This window comes from Glossina fuscipes, unplaced genomic scaffold, assembly GCF_014805625.2.
Source record: "Glossina fuscipes isolate IAEA_lab_2018 unplaced genomic scaffold, Yale_Gfus_2 177, whole genome shotgun sequence".
Taxonomy (NCBI): domain Eukaryota; kingdom Metazoa; phylum Arthropoda; class Insecta; order Diptera; family Glossinidae; genus Glossina; species Glossina fuscipes.
In genome coordinates, this window is record NW_023998520.1 from 322,031 (window position 1) to 329,004 (window position 6,974).

At 33.9% G+C, this 6,974-nt stretch overlaps 1 pseudogene; it reads left to right on the forward strand.

The window, feature by feature from the left end:
• LOC119641781 overlaps positions 1-5,817 on the forward strand; it is a 44,635-nt pseudogene extending 38,818 nt beyond the window's left edge.
• Positions 5,818-6,974: the final 1,157 nt, after the last annotated feature.

Genomic DNA, 6,974 nt, shown 5'->3' on the forward strand with positions numbered 1-6,974 from the left:
TACTTGGGTTTTTTCAGCTATTAGATTCCTGAAGACGTAATTTGGAGAAAAGAATAAATTACCGGAATAGCCCGATATTTTTCTATACTAACTACGACGAATAATACGTTTTGCAATTTTGCTCTTATAGATACGATTGATGAAGTGAAGGTTTTAGAACCCTCACATTGAATTTTGTTTCAAGTTAGTTAGGTCAAATGTTGATGGCTGTGATCGAACGACTGTTTTATTCGAATCTTTGAATACAAACGAAAATATTCAGATAAATAATATTTGGCTTTGCTGAAATGGTTTTCAATATTTCTTTTTTTCTGATTTACTTATAGTTCTGCAAAAGCCCTTAGTGTTTGTTAGTCTTAGCGCAAAATCGTTAATCGTAAAATGTTATGCTCCTTTAATGCATTTATTATAAAAAAAAAAGTTAACGTTGAAACATTATAATATATAGAAGCAATGCTTGCTTAATACTCTAAACAACATATTTAACATGGAATTATAACAATAAAAATGTTGTGTGATGTTAGGACAAGAGTTTAATGGAATGCGTTCTAGCCTTTAATTTGCAATATTTTGCTAAGTAAATATACAATTAATAAGAATTGTATGTAAAAACTCATAATTAGTTTGAAATATTGGCAAGATAATAATTTTTTCGACTTTAAAGATCATGAATCCTCACAATTGAATTCTTTGAATAATTAAAACTACCTCTAGTATTTTTAAAAATTATTGTAAGTTAAATTGAACATTTATATAGAGCCGATTTAATATAAGTAAATAATTTGAATAAGCTTTCATGAATGATGTACGTAAAATTGTTGTTTTGAATGCGGTCTTTCAATTGTATGTAAATGCAATGTAAATATTTTTGAAAAGATTCGTCTCTCAAGTACAATATAATATTGCTATTAGTTCACGAAGAAAGATTGCTACGACTATGACGATATTCGTGGAATACATATACAGTAAAAGTTCCTTATTCACTATCCGCCGGTGAAAAAAATGCGACCCATTCCCAAATTCGCGGCTATATATGAAAGGAACCTTATAACTCAATGAGTACAGTATTGTTGCGAAAATCCTAAATCTAGTTTATTTCAGCTAAGTAATTTGCACAAATAACAAATTGCCTAGAGAGGGAAAAACTAAATGCACATTTGCATTCAATTAAATTGATTTTTTTATTTATTTAATTTTTTTTTTTTTTATTTTGTCACCTAGGAACGTATTCCCTATAATCCCATATAAATCACTATTCCTTATTCACGGCTCGTGTATTTGCAGCATTGTATCCCCCGCGAATAAGAAACTTTTACTGTACTGCTCTACTACAATGCTTCGGGCATAGCCGAAATCTTTACCATATAAAAATATTAGATGGAAATAACTTTTTAAGGTTCGTGTGAGATGATACGTGAACACTATACTGAGTGTTTAGGTGATTCTTAAAGATATTCATGTTACTGTTAGCAAAATAGAATTATGTTAGCTGGGTACAAGAATGGGCAGACGCCCGCTCGATCTTCTAATCGACCTAAAAAAAAAGACAAAGTTGCCAAATTGATTGACGACTTGAATACCCACATTGATCAAGAACTAAAGGCTTTCCTGCACACGTAGAAAAGTTTCGATCAGAACAAAAAATTTATGGAACAACTAAATAGGAGTGTTAAGTGCACCGCACTTCCAGAAATCGATCATTCACTTAGAAAGCTGCTGGCCTAAAACTACCAAGTTATTGGATAAGCATAAATCAAAATTATAAAGGTTATCCTACGAGTTCAGCATATTCGTTGGGACCTTGTCATGAGACTCGTTACTTTCATTGCCGGCTAAGTATTTGTCTTTTCCTGACGAAGAAATAAAAATAAAATAAAAAGAAAAGTCCCGTCGGTTGTCTGCCGTCTGTCTGTCCACTGTAAGTCAGTCGGTCGTCGTCTGGCGTCGGCCCTACATATGCACACCCCCTTTCTTCTTTCAGCTACAGCGGTGGCAGCTGTAGCGCTTAACTACTCATCGGGGATACAAAACAACAGGGGAATAAATAACTAAAGTAACTTACAATACAATCCTCTCGCGATGTCGTGGCTGTCTCCTTCGGCGGCTCCTGTCCACGGCAAGGAAGTAGGAAGTTCGTCTTACGTCGTCGGCACAATCACAACACAGCTGGGATGTAGGTGCATGTGGGTGCACGTAATTCATAAGCTACTGGAAAATTATTCTTCTTCCTCTTAACACATCTTGATTGAGGCAAACACAATGATCCTTGTTTTTTTTCGATCATTTATTAAACGCACGAATAAAAGATAAAATGTAATAATAGTTCAGGTGCACATCAGTGCTACAATCAAGGCATTTAGGTAGACATTTTTTTGTTTCACAATCATTTGTTTATACATGTCAGATTCGCTTATGGAATTAAGCAGAATTCTAAATTTTTCATAACTTATTGGAGTGTATTTTTTTTCTTTACAATTTATTAAATGCGCTTGGCTATTTCTTTTTATTATAAAACATTGTTCTGCTAAAACTTTCCACAATACTTCGCAACCATTTGTTTATGAAGGTCACCTTTAACCAATAATCTTCTACGTTATTCACTTGATAAGAAAACCTTTTGCTTCTTGTTCGACAAAAAAAACGTATTCAAAGAACGGTGCAGCCATTACCCTTGCCTTGATTCTCTTATGCTTCTTCTAATTGTTCCACCTTTTTTTCCTTTTCTTTAATAAAAACACGGTTTAGACTTCATTTTTGTGGTTTAGCTTTTGCTAATTTTAACTAAAGACACATTGACGTCATTCACGTCGCTTTTGTCGCTTTACTTTGAGGTTCTAATTAAAATTTATCCTTCTTTTGAGGTGTTAATTAAAATTTATTCTTTTTTCTGAATTTCGATATTTTCCGAGTTAATTTATTTCAAACTTCAATTGCACAAAATTTTTCTTTCGCGTATTTTTCTATTTATTTCTTTTCTTTTGACATTTTTTTTATGGTCAATTTGCAGTTTGAGCCCATATTTCAGAAAATCGAAAAAAAACAACCACTTCACGTAGCTTTCGGTTTTTAATTAATTTTTTTTACTTTTTCCTTTCTTTTTTTTTTAATGAACTTTTTTATTGTATTGATAATTAATTATTTATGCTGATTATCGTAATGCATACTTCCTTGTAAATTTTAATATTCACAGTAAGCTAATGCTAGTCCTTTTTATTACCCTTGAGGGATAGTCTTCACAATTATTTCTTATTTATCCGTTTTATATTGAGCTCGAAAGCCCGTCCGAACTTCACCAGATGCCAAACAGTTCTCGCTATCTTGAAATTAAAAAGCAGATAGACTTCTCATTCTTACTCAATTTCCTTCTTCTTCTTCCTGTTGCTCTCTCTATAACGGCTTGCCGCTACTCTCAAAAGAGCAAGCATAGATCCCGCAAAATCATACGATTTTGTCTATGCTTGCAAAAGCAACAGGAAAAAAAGGAGTACCGCAAAATCATACGATTTTGCCTGTACTTGTAAACAAGGAAATCAGAGAAGAGTAAAATAAACATATCCCGCAAGATCATACGATTTATTAGCGGTACCACAAAATCGCATGATTTGTCTAACGGCATGCCGTTATTCCGCTCCTTGCGGTTGACACAGACCGACAGACACCCTACCCAAGGTTTGTTCGCGGCCGTTACAACCTTGCCTACCAGAGAGAAACAAATCATATTTACGCAATTTTTATAACGGTCGGGGAGATTTTCATAATGGTCGGAAGGAATTTTATCATGGTCGGGGAGATTTTCATGATAGTTGGAAGGAATTTTATCATTGTCGGGGATGTTTATATTTATTGATTTCAACTCTGTACATTTTCCATTCTCAACAAAAAGGATTTTTTTTTAATAAACGATGTGAAGGGAAAATTAATTCAGTGACGGTTTTAGCGAAAATTAAACTAAATGCAGTTTAATTAGTTTTAACAAAGCCATTTCACAAGTACACAAGAAGTTGTAAGATATAAATAATTGCGAAAAAAATTTAAAAAAAGGAATTAAAAAGGTTAAAAATTACAAAAAGGAATTTGTGAAACATTTACTTAAAAATAAAATTTAAAAAAACACAAAAAATTATGAAATTATAAATTTTGTTTTATTTGATAATAAAAGTTTAATAAGTTAAACAAGAAAACAGTAAGTTCAAGCAAAATAAGAGCATTATTTAGTGTATTAAAAGTAATATTTCAATCATCATTTGTTGTACAACAAAGCGTCTCAAGAACATGGAAAACAATAAGAAGTAACTCACAGCAGGTTTTCCTAGTGTGTATTCAAAAGCCTCTTCTAACACGAGAAACTCTTGCAAAAATCTATATATAGCAATATGGATATTTTAATTTAGGTTGTTGGCAAAGATATTACATCATTTACTTACACTTTTCGGGTAACACAACAGGATTTCAAGTGAGTCCTATGGCATAAAAGTTTCTTTTCCACCGATCTCGATGTTCCTTCACTACCAAATGACGTAGTGTGAGCAAAAGGACCATTTTGCTTGATGTATACATATTCGTCAACATTACTTGATTATTTATAGATACTAAGTCAAGCCCACATGAGTCCCAGCGAAAAAGACATGGAAACAACACTACATTTGATAATGTCTGTGCTATTGACATATATAACTACCCATAAACGGCTATAAAATAGTATAACCCCATAGCTTCGACAGTTGACAATGCCAACTATCGTCGAGTAAGATAAAGTACGCCCGCTAACTGAACTTTCGATTCCTTTCTATTGGTGTGAAGAACTAGGAAGCATTTGCGAAGAATACTTTCATCGCAAGTCACGACATAACTGTAAACAAGTATACAGCAAGTACATAAAGGGAGTGATTAAATAAGGAGTTAAGATACCGTTAAGTTAGTGTATTCCTTAGGGTTAAGAACCCTACATACTTAATACTAAACACTTTTACTGTCCCATTGATATGAGACACTGCGGATGCCTTTGGATCCACTCTAATGACTCAAATGCGTTCTTAGTGGTCTGCCAGAACTCATTTGCCATTTTCCATTACGTTACCGGCACTCTTGTAAGGATTTGAATACTTACAGCGTAGACGATACAAATAGGTCAACTTTGCTTTTAAGTAGAATATTTTACTGTATCAATTTTAGTACATTAGACATGCTGAATCAATCGATCAATCATTTCAATCATCTGTAAATGACCAATGCGGAATAAACTTTTTCATTTACTTAGTTAGAGAACGATTGCCGCATTTTTAGAGAAGCTTTAGACTTGGAATTATTGAAAGATCCGAAATTTTGGAATTTGATTATAGGCATGGCTGTAGTCTATACATCAACCATTAATTCCTCTATGAAATTTCCCAGCTTTCTACAGGTATTTTGATAGCTTAAAAAATCTTTTCCCTTTTTGCCGACAGCTGTTTGTATGTGTGGAGATCCCGAAATTGGTAAGGAATTTGGGTTTCCAATGAATATAGTCTCAAATATAGTGTAGTGAACTTAGTGTACCCAAGTATCTCCTGCTAAAAGTAAAAGTTGATTTTCTGTTATTTATAATTAATATTAATTTTTCAAATTGCTTTTGATAGGGATGCAGAAAGTGGCAAATCCGGTCTTGAACTGCAGTTGGAAAAAAGTGACGCCCGTTTAGAAGATCTTTTAAGTTTTGGCAATGAACTCGTTAACAATATCAAGATTTATAATGAGAAACAAGAAGTAATACAAATTCAAAGCAAAACTGCTAGATTAGAAGGTAATCAATTTAATGATATAAAAAGTATACAATTGTAAATGATTATTTTTCCAATGTTTCGATAAAATCTCTGAAAAATGATTATGCAGCATAAAGAACCTATAGTCGTTAACGAACAATTGGAAAGACAGAAGGAAGCGATATTTCAATTATTTAAAAGTAAAGATGAGATGACTGAACGATGCCAAAAGGAATTGAAACGTGTGAATGAGAAATACTTGGCCGATCAAACCAAACAATCAGCCGATATTTACTTCATGATCAAGAGGATCGATAATCAGACTTATGAAGGGAGCTTATAAAGAAAAAATTTACGAACTTCAGAATACGATCGATAATGGAAGGGAAAAATTTCAAGATGAAAGTAATCGAAAATGGCGTGATCCATATATTGCCTTAACGGTAACAGAGCAGGAAAATCAGGAAATAGACGAGGAGGAGCAACAATTTTATGCAAACAAATTTTTTGCTGTAGGTTTTATTGGATAGGTGTAGGATTTAAGTTTTTTGATGTAGGTTTTTTTGGTATAGGTTTTCAGTTTTTTGTTGTAGTTTTTTTTGGTGTAGGTTTTTAGTTTTTCGCTAAAGGATTTTTAGGTAAAAGAAGATTCTTCGCTTTAGAAGGAATCTTGATAACATCCTTAGGCATTGTAACGAGTTTTCTTGGGCGGGGTATAACTCAGTCACTCCAAGGTTCGTTGCAAGAAAATTTAGAATAATAATCCGGATCTTCGGGGGGAATGGTACAAATTCCTTGATTTATTATTTCCTTTTTACAGGAGGGAAGTACAGCGATGGGTAGAAGCTGGCTATGGCAAGGAACCAGCGAGGTGACCCGACTTGTCGCGCTATTACCGTTTTGCTTTTTACTTGCGGGGTTAGAACTTTCACTTCCTTTTCGTTTCGCTTTCAATATCGCGGGGCGCCAAAAGAAAAGAATCGGGCTCGTTGCTAGTGTCATAGCTGCCGCCAGTTGGTCTCTGTTTCGCTACTCGACGGGTAATACCAAGACAAATGTTCCTCCATCTTTCAGGGATGACGACTAACACACCTAGCCAGTACATCCCCTATCCGCGGAGTCATTTGTCTAAAAGTCTTTCAGGAATTACGACTAACACACCTAGCCAGTACATCCCCTATCTGTGGAATCATTTGTCTAAAAGTCTTTCAGGGATGACGACTAACACACCTAGCC